The 15,595-nt window shown below is 38.7% G+C and overlaps 1 protein-coding gene across 1 annotated transcript in view; it reads left to right on the forward strand.

The window, feature by feature from the left end:
* Positions 1-15,595, forward strand: part of lgs (BCL9 domain-containing protein legless) — a 402,368-nt gene that overhangs the window by 348,321 nt on the left and 38,452 nt on the right. The gene's annotated exons all lie outside the window — the stretch shown is intronic.

The following is a 15,595-nucleotide window of genomic DNA, read 5'->3' on the forward strand; positions in this document are numbered from 1 at the left end:
TATGTCACAATTAACATATTGTAAATGTAATGTTAATAAAGTAATGTGGGCATGAAAATTAGCATCAAGAATTTTTTTTAATTAAATTGCATAAATAATTTCTTGGTAAACTGACTTATGGCCCATCCTGTATTTAGTATTAGCAGAAGTTAGTTCCAACAATCAGTTATTCTCTTACTAAAAGCAAATTTTTGCACACCTGTTATATCCCTTGAGCTGTTCTAGCAGCCTCTCTGCAGTGCTCAGAGAACAGAACTTCATGTGAGACTACGATTACTCCTAGGCTTTTTTTTTTTGTTCTTCACCAATTGAATGTGGCACACCACTTGAGCGTAGCAAAACCAAATTGGTATATTCTGGGATTACTTCTACTCATATACAGTACCATTGAATATATCAATGTTAAACCTCAGTTGCTGCTTCTCAGCCTATCTGCCTAATTTTTCTGAATCTTGTTGCAGTAATATGCCTTGGTTAACTACTCAGCCAACCTTTGTATCGCTGCAAACTTAAACAATAAGCATGATATGCCTTCATCAGTAAAATTAATAAATATTGAAAACAGAGGCTCAGCACTGAATCCTGACAGATTCCACTAATAACATTGGTCCAGAAAGAGCAGTCCCCATTAATAACTACCCTCTGTCTTCTACTGCTTGACCATTCCTTTAACATTAGCAGGAACTTGTCCCTAATGAAATGCACTTCTACAATCTGTGCAGCAGTCTTTCTTGTGAAAGACTGCTTTACTGAAATCTAAGTATGTGATGTCAGATTTATTTTTTGCATCTAGTTCCTTTATTGAGTCATAATAGTTGATCACATTGACACACAAGATCTCCCCTTGATAAATCTATTGTGATTACCATATAACTACTGATTCTGTTGTTTTCCTTGGAACAGAAGTCAAATTTACAAGTCTGTATTTACTCACTTTGTCTTTCGATCTCCCTTTTGAATAGAAGAGTCATTTGCACATTTCCAGCTCATAGTGACTTCCTTTGAATCCAAGATTTCCCTTATAATTATGGCCAGAAGTTTGGTTACTTCTTTTGCTGCTGCTTTTAATATAATTTGATAAATTCCATCAATTCCAGGTGTCTTTTTTTAGCATTAACAATTTCTTCTAAATTATCACAAAATCATTTATCTTCCATTTACAACTTGGTGTATTTTTTCTAATCCCATCCCTAAAACACACTCCACACATGAATATACAAAGTAAATGCAAAGCATTTGATTTGTCAGCAGTTTGAAAAGATTGTCAGTAGTTATACCATTTGTGCCTAATGTTATACCATTTGTGCCCATCTGCTTTCCTTCTAGGGTTAACATAAGCAGAATTCTTTCCTACTTTTCTTTACATTTTTAGGCAAAGACTTTTCATAATATGCCTTAGCTTGCCTGATTCCCTTCATGACTTGGATTGCAGACTAGTTTGTACTTAACCATAGTTTCTCTGTTCCCGTATAATTTTAATCATCCCGTGCATTTTTCTTTTCCACTAGTCTCATAAGTTCATCTGATATCCATATAGGTCTAAATCTTGAACAGTAGCTAAGTTTTTATAAAAAAGCTTTAAATGATTATTTCCCTGAAGGTTTTCCGTTTTGAATTTTCAGTTGTTATCATCATCATTTTATCCTATTGAAAGGAATTTAAAATCATAATCACCTTTATTATAATCACTGCAACCTAGTGGTTCCTTATTCTGGAGAATCTTAATGCACTGCTGATAATCAGTGACCTGGTAGTAATTGTGCAGTCAGATATGAAGTTTTCTGAGTAATGCAGGCAGGCTGTCAGAGCAGGTCATGGGGTTTTGTCAGTGATATACAGGAATTTTGCTAGCAGGGAAAGGTGATTATCCCTTTGTATAAGCCAATGGTCAGGCCGCACCTTGAGTATTGCATACAGGTCTGGAGGCCTCATTTTAGGAAGGATGTAGATTTACTTGAGTGTGTACAAAGAAGGGCAGCAAGATTGGTGAGGGGAATGAAGGGATCCTCTTACCAGGAGAGGCTTAAGTTCTGCAAATTGCAGTGGCTGGAGACTAGGCACCTGTGAGGTCATCTGATTGAGGTATATAAATGGGTTTAGCACGCTGAATTCTGATGGAATTGTTCCATTTGCTCAGATTACGAACCTAAGGGGGCATTAATTAAAATTGAGGAAAGACAGTTGTAAAATAGATGTATGGAAATTTGCCTTTAGCCAGCGGGTGGTTAATTGCTGGAACAATCTTCCATCTGTCGTTGTGGAAGTTGATAGCTTAAATAAATTCAAAGAGGAACTGGACAAACTTTTAGAGGAAATGGTTGTGTGAATTTTTTTGGCTGATGCTACATAAGCTCATACACTTGCTTTCTTGCATCACATGTCTCTATTACTATTATTACTATTAGATCAAGAGTATTGCTTTCTCTTCTTACCTCTGTAACATGTTGGTGTAGAAAACAATCATTTAATAAATCCAGAAAATTTCTGCTGCTGTGTGAGCAACCAACTCACAAGTTCCAGTCAATATCTGGTAAGTTAAAATCTCCCATTATATCACATCAAATTGACTCAACAGTATAGTAACCACTCACATCAATCAGATGCAATGCCTTCATTCTATCTGCTTAATAACCAAGACCATATCTCTTCTTCCCCCTACCCCCTTGTTCATTTGGAACCTGTTGTGCATGTGCTGATTTAGGACTCATCAAGTTAATATTAAAACTTTGCATGATCTCTAAGTACTGAAATTTGGTATTATACAGGATTCACAAATAAAACTTTCTAACTTAACTGGAGCTTGAAACTGACTCTAATACAATATACAAGTTTGTGGTAAAGACCTTTATATCGACATCAGCTGTATGGTAGCTTATTGTACTGTCTCAGTGAATAAATGTTGGCACGGTTGTTAAGGACACTACTGACGATATGCTGCTGCAACAGGATCTGGAAAGGTTGAGCAGATGGGCTGAGAGGTGGCAAATGAAGTTTAACATTGACAAATGTAAAGTACTACATATGGGAAACAGCAACCCCAGAGCAACGTATCAATTTTATGGTACTACACTGGCAGTGGTAGAGAATGAAAGGGACTTGGGGGTGGTTGTGCAGGCAGATATGAAGTTCTCTGAGCAGTGCAGACGGACTGCAAGAGTAGCTCATGGTGTATTGTCAATGATATATAGGAATTTTTCTAGCAGGGATAAGGAGGTGATTATTTCCTTGTATAAGGCAATAGGCAGGCCACACCTAGAGTACTGTATACAGGTCTGGAGGCCTCATTTCAAGAAGGATGTAGAGCTGCTGGAACGAGTACAGAGAAGGGCAACAAGATTAGTGAATAGAACAAAGGGGTGTTCTTACGAAGAAAGGCTCAAGTTTTGCAAATTACAGTGTCTGGAGACTAGGCACCAGCGAGGTGATCTGATAGAGGTGTATAAAGCCTTGAATGGTTTGAGCATGCTCAATACTGATGGGATTCTTCCTCTTGCTCAGAATAATCAGCTGAGAGGGCATAAATTCAAATTGAGGAAAGACAGATGTAGGATAGACGTGCGGAAATTTGCCTTTAGCCAGTGGGTGGTTGGTTGGTGGAACAGACTTCCATCCCTTGTTGTGGAAGTTGATAGCCTAAATAAATTTAAGACTCAGCTGGACAGGTATTTCGAATGAACAGAGGGGTGAAGTGGAAATGGTTATTTTTTATTTATTTATTTATTATTTATTTTTTTTTTTTTTGGCTGATGCTGCATAAGCTTGCTTTCTTGCATCACATGCCTCTACTAATGCTAATACTAATAATCCTAGATGGTAGCTATTTATATTGCCTAAGTGACTTTTTTTCCTTCCAGATCCTCCAGATATGGATCACAGTGTGGGATACATTGGTAATTATGTTCTTGAAAAGATTAGTGTGTATTATCGTGTGGGAATCACTAAATAATGTATGACCTTGAAAAGATCATTATGCTGCGTTAATGGATTGCTAGAATAGTTCTGTCCTGCCTCTATGTGGCAAAGACAGAAACCAGATGGTGATACTCTGCCACTTTCTGGGCTTACTGGCTAGTCATACAACACAAACAACACAACTTGACTCATTACAGTATAGAAACACCACTGCACCGTTTTGCCTTAATCTGTGATAATTTGTAATAGTGAAATTACCAAAGGTTACTGGGACTACCTACACACAATAAATAAAATAAATAATATCTTTTCTGTATGCACAATTGTACTCACTGTGTTCATATTCCCTATCCCCACAAATCCCCTATGCCCACAAATTTTTAAACTTTTCTATTGATTTCAGCAGAAGTACCTTGGAGAAAAATAAAAACGTAAGTCCTTTAATTTATTAAAATAAGCATGTATATGTGTGCCTGTTTTTGCTCTTATAACCCTAACATTGCCAATATATTTATTTGTCCGATGAGAACCCCCACGAGCAGGCCTGGTAATCCTTAATACCTTGCTTTTTGAGCTGCTGCATGTTGCAGTACAAACAGTGCAAGAATTACTTTCACCTGCACCTGCTGTGTATTTCTTAACCCCCCTCCCCTAAGCTATTCCCAGCGATTTATAGAGCATTCTGAAAATATACCAGTTTCTTTAATATCATCGTTAACTTCCTTTTATTTTTGTGAAACAGCTCTTTGTCTTGCAATCAGTAAGCGAAGACACCAAAAGGAAACTCACCTTTCTTATTTTTTCCCTTATTCTCACTTTCAGTAATTTAACTTACACAATAGCCGCTTGGTTACTGAGTGGCACTGCTTTGGCCTCCACGTGGTGGGGCTGGTAACCTGGGAGAGGAAAGTAATGCTCCCAGTGCCAAAAGAGCAAACATGAGTAGTAAAATAACTACTAATACTACAGGACTTCAGGAGAAAGCCCTACCAAGTAGTGATACAGAAAACACAAAGACAGAAGACAGATATGGACCTACCAAAAATACTGACATATATTGCTATACATGCGACAGGAGATCAGACATTAGGACGTATGTATCCATTCATAATACAGAAAACATTAGAGGGTCTAGTAGGATCTCCCAGGTTGGTTCGACGCCTGAGATCCGGGGACATACTAGTGGAAACAGAAAATCCCAAACACTCCCAGAAGTTGCTATCAACAACAATTTTTGGAAGAATACTAGTAGTTGTAACACCACAAAACACGCTGAATTCTTCCAGCGGGTTGATCTCCGAGTGGGATCTCTTAAATCTGTCAGATGAAGAGCTCACAGAAGAATTGAGATGCCAAGGAGTAACAGGAGTTGAAGAGAATTAATATCCGAAGGGATGGAAATATAATTCCAACAAGAACCCTTATAATAACCTTTAATACTCCAACACCTCCAACAACAGTCAAAGCAGGATATCTGAACTGCCAAGTATGACAGTACATACCAAATCCATTGTGTTGTTACAAATGTCAGAAATTTGGACATTAGCATTGGTAGAGGCATATGGTGCAAGAAAGCAAGCTTATCCAGCATCAGCCACAAAAAAAAAAAAAAAAAAAAAAAAAACCGTCCCATTCACCCTCCATTCATTCCAAATGCCTGTCCAGCTCAGCCTTATATTTATTTAGGCTATCAACTTTCACAACAAAAGATGGAAGTCTGTTCCACCAATCAACTACCTGCTGGCTAAAACAGATGTGCAAATTTCTGCACATCTGTTCTACAACTGTCTTCCCTCAATTCGAATCTGTGTCCCCTTAGGTTCTTAATCTGAGCAAGAGGAAGAATCCTATTAGCATTCAGCTTGCTCAAGCCATTCAAGGCCTTAATCAGCTCACCTCACAGGTGCCTACCCTCCAGGCACTGCAATTTGCAGAACTTAAGCCTTTCTTGGTAGGAGTGCCCCTTTGTTCCTCTCACCAATCTTGTTGCCCATCTTTGTACTCGTTCTAGCAACTCTAGTTCTCTGAGTTCTCTAAAATGAGGCCTCCAAACATGTACACAGTACTCTAGGTGTGGCCTGACTATTGCCTTGTATAACATGATAATCACCTCCCTGTCCCTGCTAGCAAAATTCCTATATGTAATTGACAAGACTCCGTGACCTGCCCTGGCACTGCACTGCACTGCTCAGCGAACTTCACATTCGACTGCACAATTACCCCCAGGTCTTTTTCACTTTCCACTTCCCTGAATGTAGTACCACACAGTTGGTACATTTCTCTTCAGTTATTGCTACCCATATGCAGTACTTTGCATTTGTCAATGTTAAATTTCAGTTACCACTTCTCAGCCCATTTGCCCAACTTATCCAGTTCCAGTTGGAGTAACATATATTGTCTGTACTGTCATTAACAACCCTGCCAATCTTTATATCATCTATGCCAATCTTTATATCATCACCTGATATACCTTCATCAGTATCATCGATAAATATGCAAAGCAACAGTGGGCCCAACACCGAACCCTGTGGGACTCCACTAATAACATTTATCCATGAAGAGCAGTGTCCATTGATTAACCACTCTGTGTTCTCCCACTCAACCATCCCTTTATCCATTGTAGCAACTTACCCTTAATGCCATATCTCTCCAATTTGTACAGCAGTCTTCCATATGCAACAGTATTAAAACCGTTCCTGAAATCCAAGTATATGATATCAAAATTATTTTTGGCATTCAGTTCCTTTGTGACCACATCATAGTATCCAATCAGATTGGTTAGACAAACCTCCCTTTAACAAACCCATGCTCTGTTTTAACTATTACTGCCGTCTTGTCTAGATGATCCTGCAATGCTTCTTTAACCAGTGATTCCCTTATTTTCCCCCGAACACAAGTTAAACTAACAGGTCTATAGTTACTTGCAGTGGTCAGGGTGTCAGCTTGCCCGATGGCAAGTGGGCTCCCTTGCAATAACATTAGACTATATGTTAAAAATGTTAATGACCTTTTAGTAGCTTGAAAATATAATAGTTGTGGGTGGGCCCCCTTTGTCTCCTGGCAACCAATATTTTTAGACCCAGTCTGCCACTGGTTACTTGTGTCACCTTTTGAACTCCCTTTGTGAATTGATGATACGTTTGCACAACTCCAGTCCAATGGGCACCTCTCCTGAGTCCAAGGAAGCTCTCATAATTATGGCTAAGGGTTTGCTTACTTCCTTTGCCTCCTTTAATATAACTGGATAGATCCCATCCACTCTAGGTGCCTTTTTTATGTTTAACTTCAACAATTTCTCCTCCACTTTGCTCTCAGTTATTACAAAATCACTTAGCTCCCTGTTAGAGTTTGATAAATTTCTGGCACACCCCTCATTGATATCTCCTCATGTGTGAATGTAGATGCAAAATACTCATTTAGTTTATGAGCTACCTGAGTATGATCATCAATAGTCAACCCAAGTATGTTAAGTGGTCCAATCTGATCCCTTTCCTTCTAGACTTTACGTAAATAAAGAACTCTTTGCTGTTTTTCTTTGCATCCTTTGCCAAGGATTTCTCGTAATCTGCCTTCACCTGCCTAACCTCCTTTGTGACTTGATTACAGACTAGTTTATATCTGCCATAGGCTTATGTGATGCCTGATACTTTATGTGCATCCCATACATTTTTCTTCTCTGCCACGAGCCTCATTAGTTCATCTGACATCCATTTAGGCCTAAACCTTGAACAGTATTTCTTAGTTGCAATGAAAGCCTAGTAGCATCCAAAATGAAGTCTCTGAAGGCTTCCCATTTAGAATTCAACGTTGGTAGCATCATCAGTTGATCCCACTGTACAGAATTTAAAAACTGTCTGAGACCCCTGTAGTCACCTTTACAAAAGCACTAGTCCTTCCCTTTAGTCTTGACGGTAGTTACATCTTTAAGTAATTCCCACATCAGTACATTGTGATCACTGTCACCCAATAGTTCCTTTATCTGCAAATTCTTAATGCATGAATAATCACTGCTGATAATCAGATTAAGAGTATTACTCCCTCTGGTTGCCTCTCGAACAGGTTGCTGTAGAAAACAGTCATCCAATAAATCCACAAAAGTCTTGCTTGTTTGTTTGTTGTGTGTGTGTGTGTGTGTGTGTGTGTGTGTGTGTGTGTGTGTGTGTGTGTGTGTGTGTGTGTGTGTGTGTGTGTGTGTGTGAGAGTGTGTGAGACCAATACCCAAGTTCCAGTCAATATCTGGAAAGTTAATATCTATACTCATCAGATTCATTAGGCCTGTAACACACACATACTCTCATTTTTCATTTCCCAGTATGTGTTTGTCGCACCAAACAGACTCAGCATTGCATTGTCTATCAACATCAATTGGATGCACTTGCTTAGATTTTATGTGTAACAGCATAACACCCTCCTCCCTTCTGTCTTGTCTATCCTTTCTGTACACATTGTACTCCCCAAATTCCAATTCTGCAATGCATATGTCTGTGTGACACCACATCTCTGATATCCCAACAATATCTGCCTTTGACGTCTTGACTAGCACTTCAACCTCATCAAATTTATTAACTATACTCCTAGCATTGGTGTACATGCAAGTATACATGCACATGTTTCTACTCTTATTTACTCTAACACAGCCCATGTATTGATTTGTTCCACTATGACTACCCGCAGTCCTGGATATCTCCATAGCCTTGCTTTCCAGGCTGCTACTCAATTGCATTTCAATAGAAGCAGTGCAAGAATCACTTTCACCTCTGTCAGCGGCTACTGTTAATCTATTAGTCTGTGTATCCCTCCCAAGCTAGTAGTTTTCTCACTCACCTAACTCTGCCTCGAGGGCATCAGCAAATATTCTGAGTTTCTGCATGACATTTGCAAATGTCATGCAGAAACTCAGCAACCTCTGCAAAATGTGATTCTAAAGAACACGAGACTACAGTTTGCTCTGCCAACGTTTGAAATATACAAACTGTAAAGGGGAACACTCAGCCTACTCACAAACATGCAAAAAATGGAAACAAGAGAAACTAATTCAGAAATACAGAACATAACAGAACACAACGTACCAAGAAACAAGGAGAATAATACAGCCGTGGCCTACAACAACATATGCACAAGCAGTAATCCAATATAAATCAGTAGCAGTTCAAATCAAAATTTCCATGCTGCCAAAAGAATCACTTACTGGACTTAAGGCACAAAAACAGGACAAAATAGTGAATAACCCAATTGCTATTCACACAGAACAGATATCTGCAAATCAGCACCACAACAAAGACCGACCTAAACCTGCAAACACCAAAGCAACCAAACAGTTGGACGTAGAAAAAATAAACACATCTGAAGAACCAGTACTAGAAATTTTCACAGAAGAAGATATGGACATGGACATGGACCGGCCAAACTACCCTAAAAAAGATAAGACAAAGTATAAGAATGCTCCATTTCGGAAACAACCCGATAGCACTAGGAAAACCAATTAATGGATCAGTTCACCCAGTGGGAACTGTAGAGGACTAAGAGCCAATTATGATGATGTCCAGTATCTAATAACACACCATGTGCCAATATGCTTTTGTCTTCAAGAGACATACCTTAGACAACATGACACCCTTTCAGTAAAAATTTATACAATGTATAGGAAAGACAGAATAAGAAATGGGCCAACACATTTGAGGAGTGGCCATCTTGGTCCATAACCATATTCCAACTGAACACATTCCTTTAAACAGCAATCTAGAAGCGATAGCTGTAAGAATAACAGTAAGATTTGGGTAACCATCTGTTCAGTGTACCTTCCACCAGGACCTGATATACCATTTGAAGAAATGGACCAACTAATCTCCCAACTCCACTCACCTTGCTGTATAATGGGAGACCTGAATGGGCATAGCCATTTGTGAGGAAACAGTGACATCAACAGATGAGGATGAATAATAGATCATCATAATCTTTCTCTACTCAACACTTTCCTAGTCATACAACCTCAGCAGTAGACCTAACCATATGCACCCCTTCACTCCTACCAGAATTAAAGTGGCAAATAATAGAAAACCCACACAGCAGTAGACCACTACCCAGTAATCACCACACTGACCACTAACCCTCCCTGCCATCCCAGCAGACACCCCACTGGAAAATAGAAAAGGGCAACTGGAAAAAAATTTAGAGAACTAACAATATTTAATCTACAGATCATTCAAGAAAAATCAGTCGATAAAGCTCTGAAACACGTCACAGATACCTTAATATAGGCAGCTGAGCAAACAATACCCAGAACTCAACTCATTTTCCACTACATTCAAAATCCTGGTGGAATGTAGATTGCATGAGAACAAAACGACAACAAAACAAAGCATGGAATAAGTTACGGAGATGTCCTACAACGGATAATCTCCTAAAATATAAACAAGCACGAGCGCTAGCTAGCTAGGTATACCCGGAAACAAGCTAGAAAAAATTCCTAGATCCAGTTTACTTCCTAAATAAATAGAACAACAAATACACACAATATGGAATAAAATATGGGAAATACAAAAACCAACCATCCTTAGTATTACACTGGAATGGAGAAAGCATCACTGAACCTTCAGAGGCAACTAGTATATTAGGAGAAACAGTTTTCATAGTATTCCGAAAACAACCATGCAGAATTTTTGACCTATAAAGAGAAAACTGAAAAAAAAACACGAATAGATTTTACACCAAAAAGAGTGGATCCTATAATCAACCAATTACATTGCAAGAACTACGTGAAGCATTATCAAAACAAAAACAAGTGCAATTGGACCAGATAACATACGTTATGAAATGCTTAAACATCTGAAACAAAAATAAGTAGAAGTAGATATTGTAACAAGGTGCTTAATGATTTTGTAATAAGATAGAGCAAAGTGGAGGACAAATTGTTGAAGTTAAACATAAGAAAGGCACCTGGGGTGGATGGTATCTATCCAGTTATATTAAAGGAGGCAGCAAAGAAACCAAGCAAACCCTTAACCATAATTATGAGAGCATCCTTGGACTCAGGGGAAGTCCCCAAGGACTGGAGATGTGCAAATGTATCCCCAATTCACAAAGTGGGATCGAAGGATGACACGAGTAATTACAGACCAGTTAGTTTAACTTCTGTTCCGGTTAAAATAATGGAGTCACTGGTTAAAGATGCATTGCAGGATCATCTAGACAAGACTGTAGTTATAGTTCAGAGACAGCATGGATTTGTTAAAGGAAAGTCTTGTCTGACAAATTTAATTGGATACTATGCTGTGGTTACAAACGAACTGGATGCAAAAAATAATTTTGATATCATATATTTGGATTTCAGGAAAGCTTTTGACACTGTTGTGCATGGAAGTCTACTGTACAAATTGGAGCAGAATGGTATTAAGGGTAAGTTGGTACAATGGATAAAAGGGTGGTTGAGTGAGAGAAGACAGAGTGGTAATCAATGGATGCTGCTCTTCATGGACAAATGTTATTAGTTGAGCCCCAGAGGGTTTGCTGTTGGGCCCACTGTTGTTTTGTATATTTATCAATGATGTTGATGAAGGTATATCAGGCTTAGGGTCAAAGTTTGCAGATGATACAAAGGTTGGCAGGGTTGTTAATGACAGTAATGGCAGTGTGCTTCTGCAACAGGACCTAGAAAATTTGGGCAAATGGGCTGAGAAATGGCAACTGAAGTTTAACCTTGACAAATGCAAAGGACTGCATATGTGTAGAAGTAACCCCAGAGGAACGTACCAACAGTGTGGTACTACACTTAAAGTGGTAGAAAATGAAAACCTGGAAGTAATTGTGCAGTCAGATATGAAGTTTTCCGAGCAATGCAGACAGGCTGTCAGAGCAGGTCATGGGGTTTTGTCAAGGATATATACAGGAATTTTGCCAGCAGGGAAAAGGTGATTATTCCTTTGTATATGCCAATGGTCAGGCCACGCCTTGAGTACTGCCTACAGTTCTGGAGGCCTCATTTTAGGAAGGATGTAGATTTGCTTGAGCATGTACGGAGAAGGGCAACAAGATTGGTGAGGGGAACGAAGGGGTCCTCTTACCAAGAGAGGCTTAAGTTCTGGCAATTGCAGCGACTGGAGACTAGACACCTGAGAGGTGTTCTGATTGAGGTGTATAAGGGCTTGAATGGTTGAGCATGCTGAATTCTGATGGGATTCTTCTGCTTGCTCAGATTACGAACCTAAGGGAGCTTATATTCGAATTGAGGAAAGACAGTTGTTAAAATAGATATGCGGAAATTTGCCTTTAGCCTGCAGGTGGTTAATTGCTGGAACAAACTTCCATCTGTCGTTTTGGAAGTTGATAAAAACTTTTAGAGGGAATGGTGTGTGTTTTTTTTTTTTTTTTTTTTGTGTGATGCTATATAAGCTCATATGCTTGCTTTCTTGCCTGACATGTATAATCATGTATAATCCTTAAACTGTATAATCACATTTTTCAAGAAGAGCAATATCCTGAAGCATGGCATCATGCATTAGTATTAGCTTTCCAAAAACCCAATAAAGATCAGAACAACCACAACTGTCAACCGATAGCTCTCACTAGCTGCCTAAGGAAAGTTTTTGGGAAGATAATCAACAAAAGTCTGGTATTTAGAAACCACCAACTGGTTCAACAGTAAGCAATGCGGGTTTAGACATAATAGATCCACCTTAGATCACCTCGTAAAAATAGAAACGGACATAAGAGATACATTTATAAGTTCAAAACATGCGGTTACCATATTTTTTGATATTGAAAAGGCCTATGACACAGCATGTAGGTACAGTATACTACAAGACATCCATGATACCAGCCTCAGAGGACATTTACCCCTATTCTTCGAAAACTTTATGAAAAATAGAATTTTTCATGTTAAGAGTACAGAACACCATGTCAAAAACAAACAAGGAGTTCCCCAGGGGGGTCTGTCCTGAGTGCCATATTATTCATCATAAAAATAAATGGCATCACAAAACAACTGCTATTAGCGGTTTCGCATGCACTATATGTAAATGACATCAGTTTATCATATCAAGCACAGAATATGGGAACAATAGAAAGGCAACTACAATGCGCAATTAACAAAATCAGTAGTTGGGCTCAGAAAAATGGATTTAGAATTTCACAACAAAAAACAGTCTATGTACATTTCTGTAGAAAAAGAAACTGACATCCCGACCCTGAACTAACAATAGAAGGTCACAGAATACCTGTTAAGCAAAGCGTAAAATTTCTTGGACTCACTTTAGACAACAAGTTAACCTTCGTAGAACATATAAAGCAGTTACAAATAAAATGTACGAGACCACTCATCCTTAAAGTCTTAACATCAGTATCTTGGTTTAGCAGACCGTTATACCTTGTTCAACCTTTACAAAACACTAGTAAGATCAAAAATAGATTATGGACCACCCGGTTATGCATCTGCCAAAAAGTGCACCCTCAAATGGTTAGATCCGATTCACTATAGTGCACTACGAATAGCAACAGTAGCCTTTTGCACATCACCTACCTACAGTCCTTATACAGAACTACCATTGTTAATGAACTACTGTTGTTCCCTAGGCGACAACGGTTGGTGCTATTGTATGCATACAAGATAAGATCCACAAGGGACCACCGACTTGGACATCCCTATTCTGACCAAAATGGGAAAAGATATATAGGAACCTCAAAACTGCAAACAAACCCCTAGGAATCAGACTACAAGAGCTACTGATAACATATGATCTTAACATAGATAACGTTGCAAATCTAGAATGGTACATAATACCACTATATTAAAAAGTAAGAGATTACCTCAATCTTTTTCGTTTTGATTTTTTTTTTTTGTTGGCGCATCGGCTTCTGTGGCCATAATGCACCTCCCAAGGTTTTTGCAGTACTTTGATCCAAGCCCGAGGCGGGATTCGAACCCGCGACCTTTGGGTTGCCAGGAACCTTTTTCGTGGAATGCTTCCAGTCAATTCTCTCTCATATGTGACAAATAAAATAAGATGAAAAAATTGGAAAACAACGAATGAATTAATTCCTACACTCATAGAGATATGACCAAATCTGATGCGCAACAGAACCGAAAGCCGAGAGCCCCAACCCGATCCCAAAATACATCAAACCACCACAGCAAGACCACAAGTGCGAGAAAACATTGTGTCATAATAAATAGTTAAAACTGGTTCCTATAATAAATAATTAAAATCACTGGTTAAAAACACTATTAAAATCACAAATAAAAAGATTAAAAACTATTTAAAATTAAACAGATTAAAAGTTACAATTTGGAGGAATTCTCAAATTAAACGAAATGCACAGCTGTTTCCCTTCCTTAAGCAGACCACGCTTTTCGGTTGATTGCTATGTTCACAGAATGGGAATATCATGAAGTGTTTGTGTGTGTGTATTTGACTCTGAAATATAGAGAGATTATTTATATTGGCGCATGCATAAAAAAGACCAAAAATCCGAAATTAGATAAGGCCGTCTCACATTGATAGAATTTCCATGTAGTTTCATTTCAAGCGCTTCGATGATCAATAATTTAATGTAATTGTGTTGTATATTTAAAATTACCGCTTCATTGAATAGGAATATGTTTTTTTTTTTGTAAACCCGAAACACGAGAGGTATTAGAACCTATAGTACTTAGTACCGTGCTTGGGTTGGAGGTTGAGAAGACGAAAGAAGATATTTGTTGACATTGGACTTGAACTTCTGTAGACTCTAATTTTCAGGAAATACATATGAAGGAAGGTTATTCCAGAAAATGGCAGTTGAATGAATAAACGAGGAAGATGAAAAGTTGGTTCTGTGAGTTTGAAGTTGGACAGTAAATGGATGTTGGCTGGTGGCGGCACGTGTTTGGACCGTTTTGAAAGAGAGAGGGGAATTATAAAAGCCAATTCAGAAGAACAGTGCCCATGGAAGTATCTATAGAAGAGGCATGCAACAGAAACAGTACGTCTATGAGAGAGCGAGTAGAGAGACTCTGTTAGAGATGAATCATTAATTAACCTAACTGCCCTCTTCTGAATGGAATCAAGAAGCCTGAGAGAGGTTTTGGGGGCACTACCCCAGTGGAGAATTACCTGAAGATCGGCATTTAAGGAATTTGTAGCAGATTTTCGAGAAATTGAAGCTGATTGAGCAGGACAAGGTTTCTCAAAATGGGAAGTGGAATGCAATGTGCTATCATCGGCAAAATTATGGATAGGATTTCCAGTCAATGGAAGAAGGTCATTAATATACAAGAGGAAAAGAGTGGGGGAAAGAACTGAACCTTGGGGGGACACCGTCATTAGTGGAGAAGTTAGAAGACAGAGAGCCATCTACCATCACCCTCAGTGAGCGATCAGAAAGAAAACTGGATAACCAATTACTAAAAACAGTTGGCAAACCATAAGATGGAAGTTTGTTTAGAAGACCTTTATGCAAAACATGATCGAAAGCCTTTGAGATGTCGAGCAACTACTTGTGTTTCCCCGAACCTTTCCATTGAATTAGTCCATAAATGGGTAACATAAGCAAGAATATCACCAGTGGATCGACACTGACGGAATCCATACTGGTGATCGTTGATCAGACGGAAGGTTTCTAGGTAGTTTAAGAGTTGGCAGTTAATTGATTTCTCCATTACTTTAGAAAGAGTAGAAGTAATTGCAATGGGACGATAATTGGATGGGAG

Source organism: Mastigoproctus giganteus, chromosome 5 (genome assembly GCF_048544385.1).
Source record: "Mastigoproctus giganteus isolate SK-2022 chromosome 5, ASM4854438v1, whole genome shotgun sequence".
NCBI classification, from domain to species: domain Eukaryota; kingdom Metazoa; phylum Arthropoda; class Arachnida; order Uropygi; family Thelyphonidae; genus Mastigoproctus; species Mastigoproctus giganteus.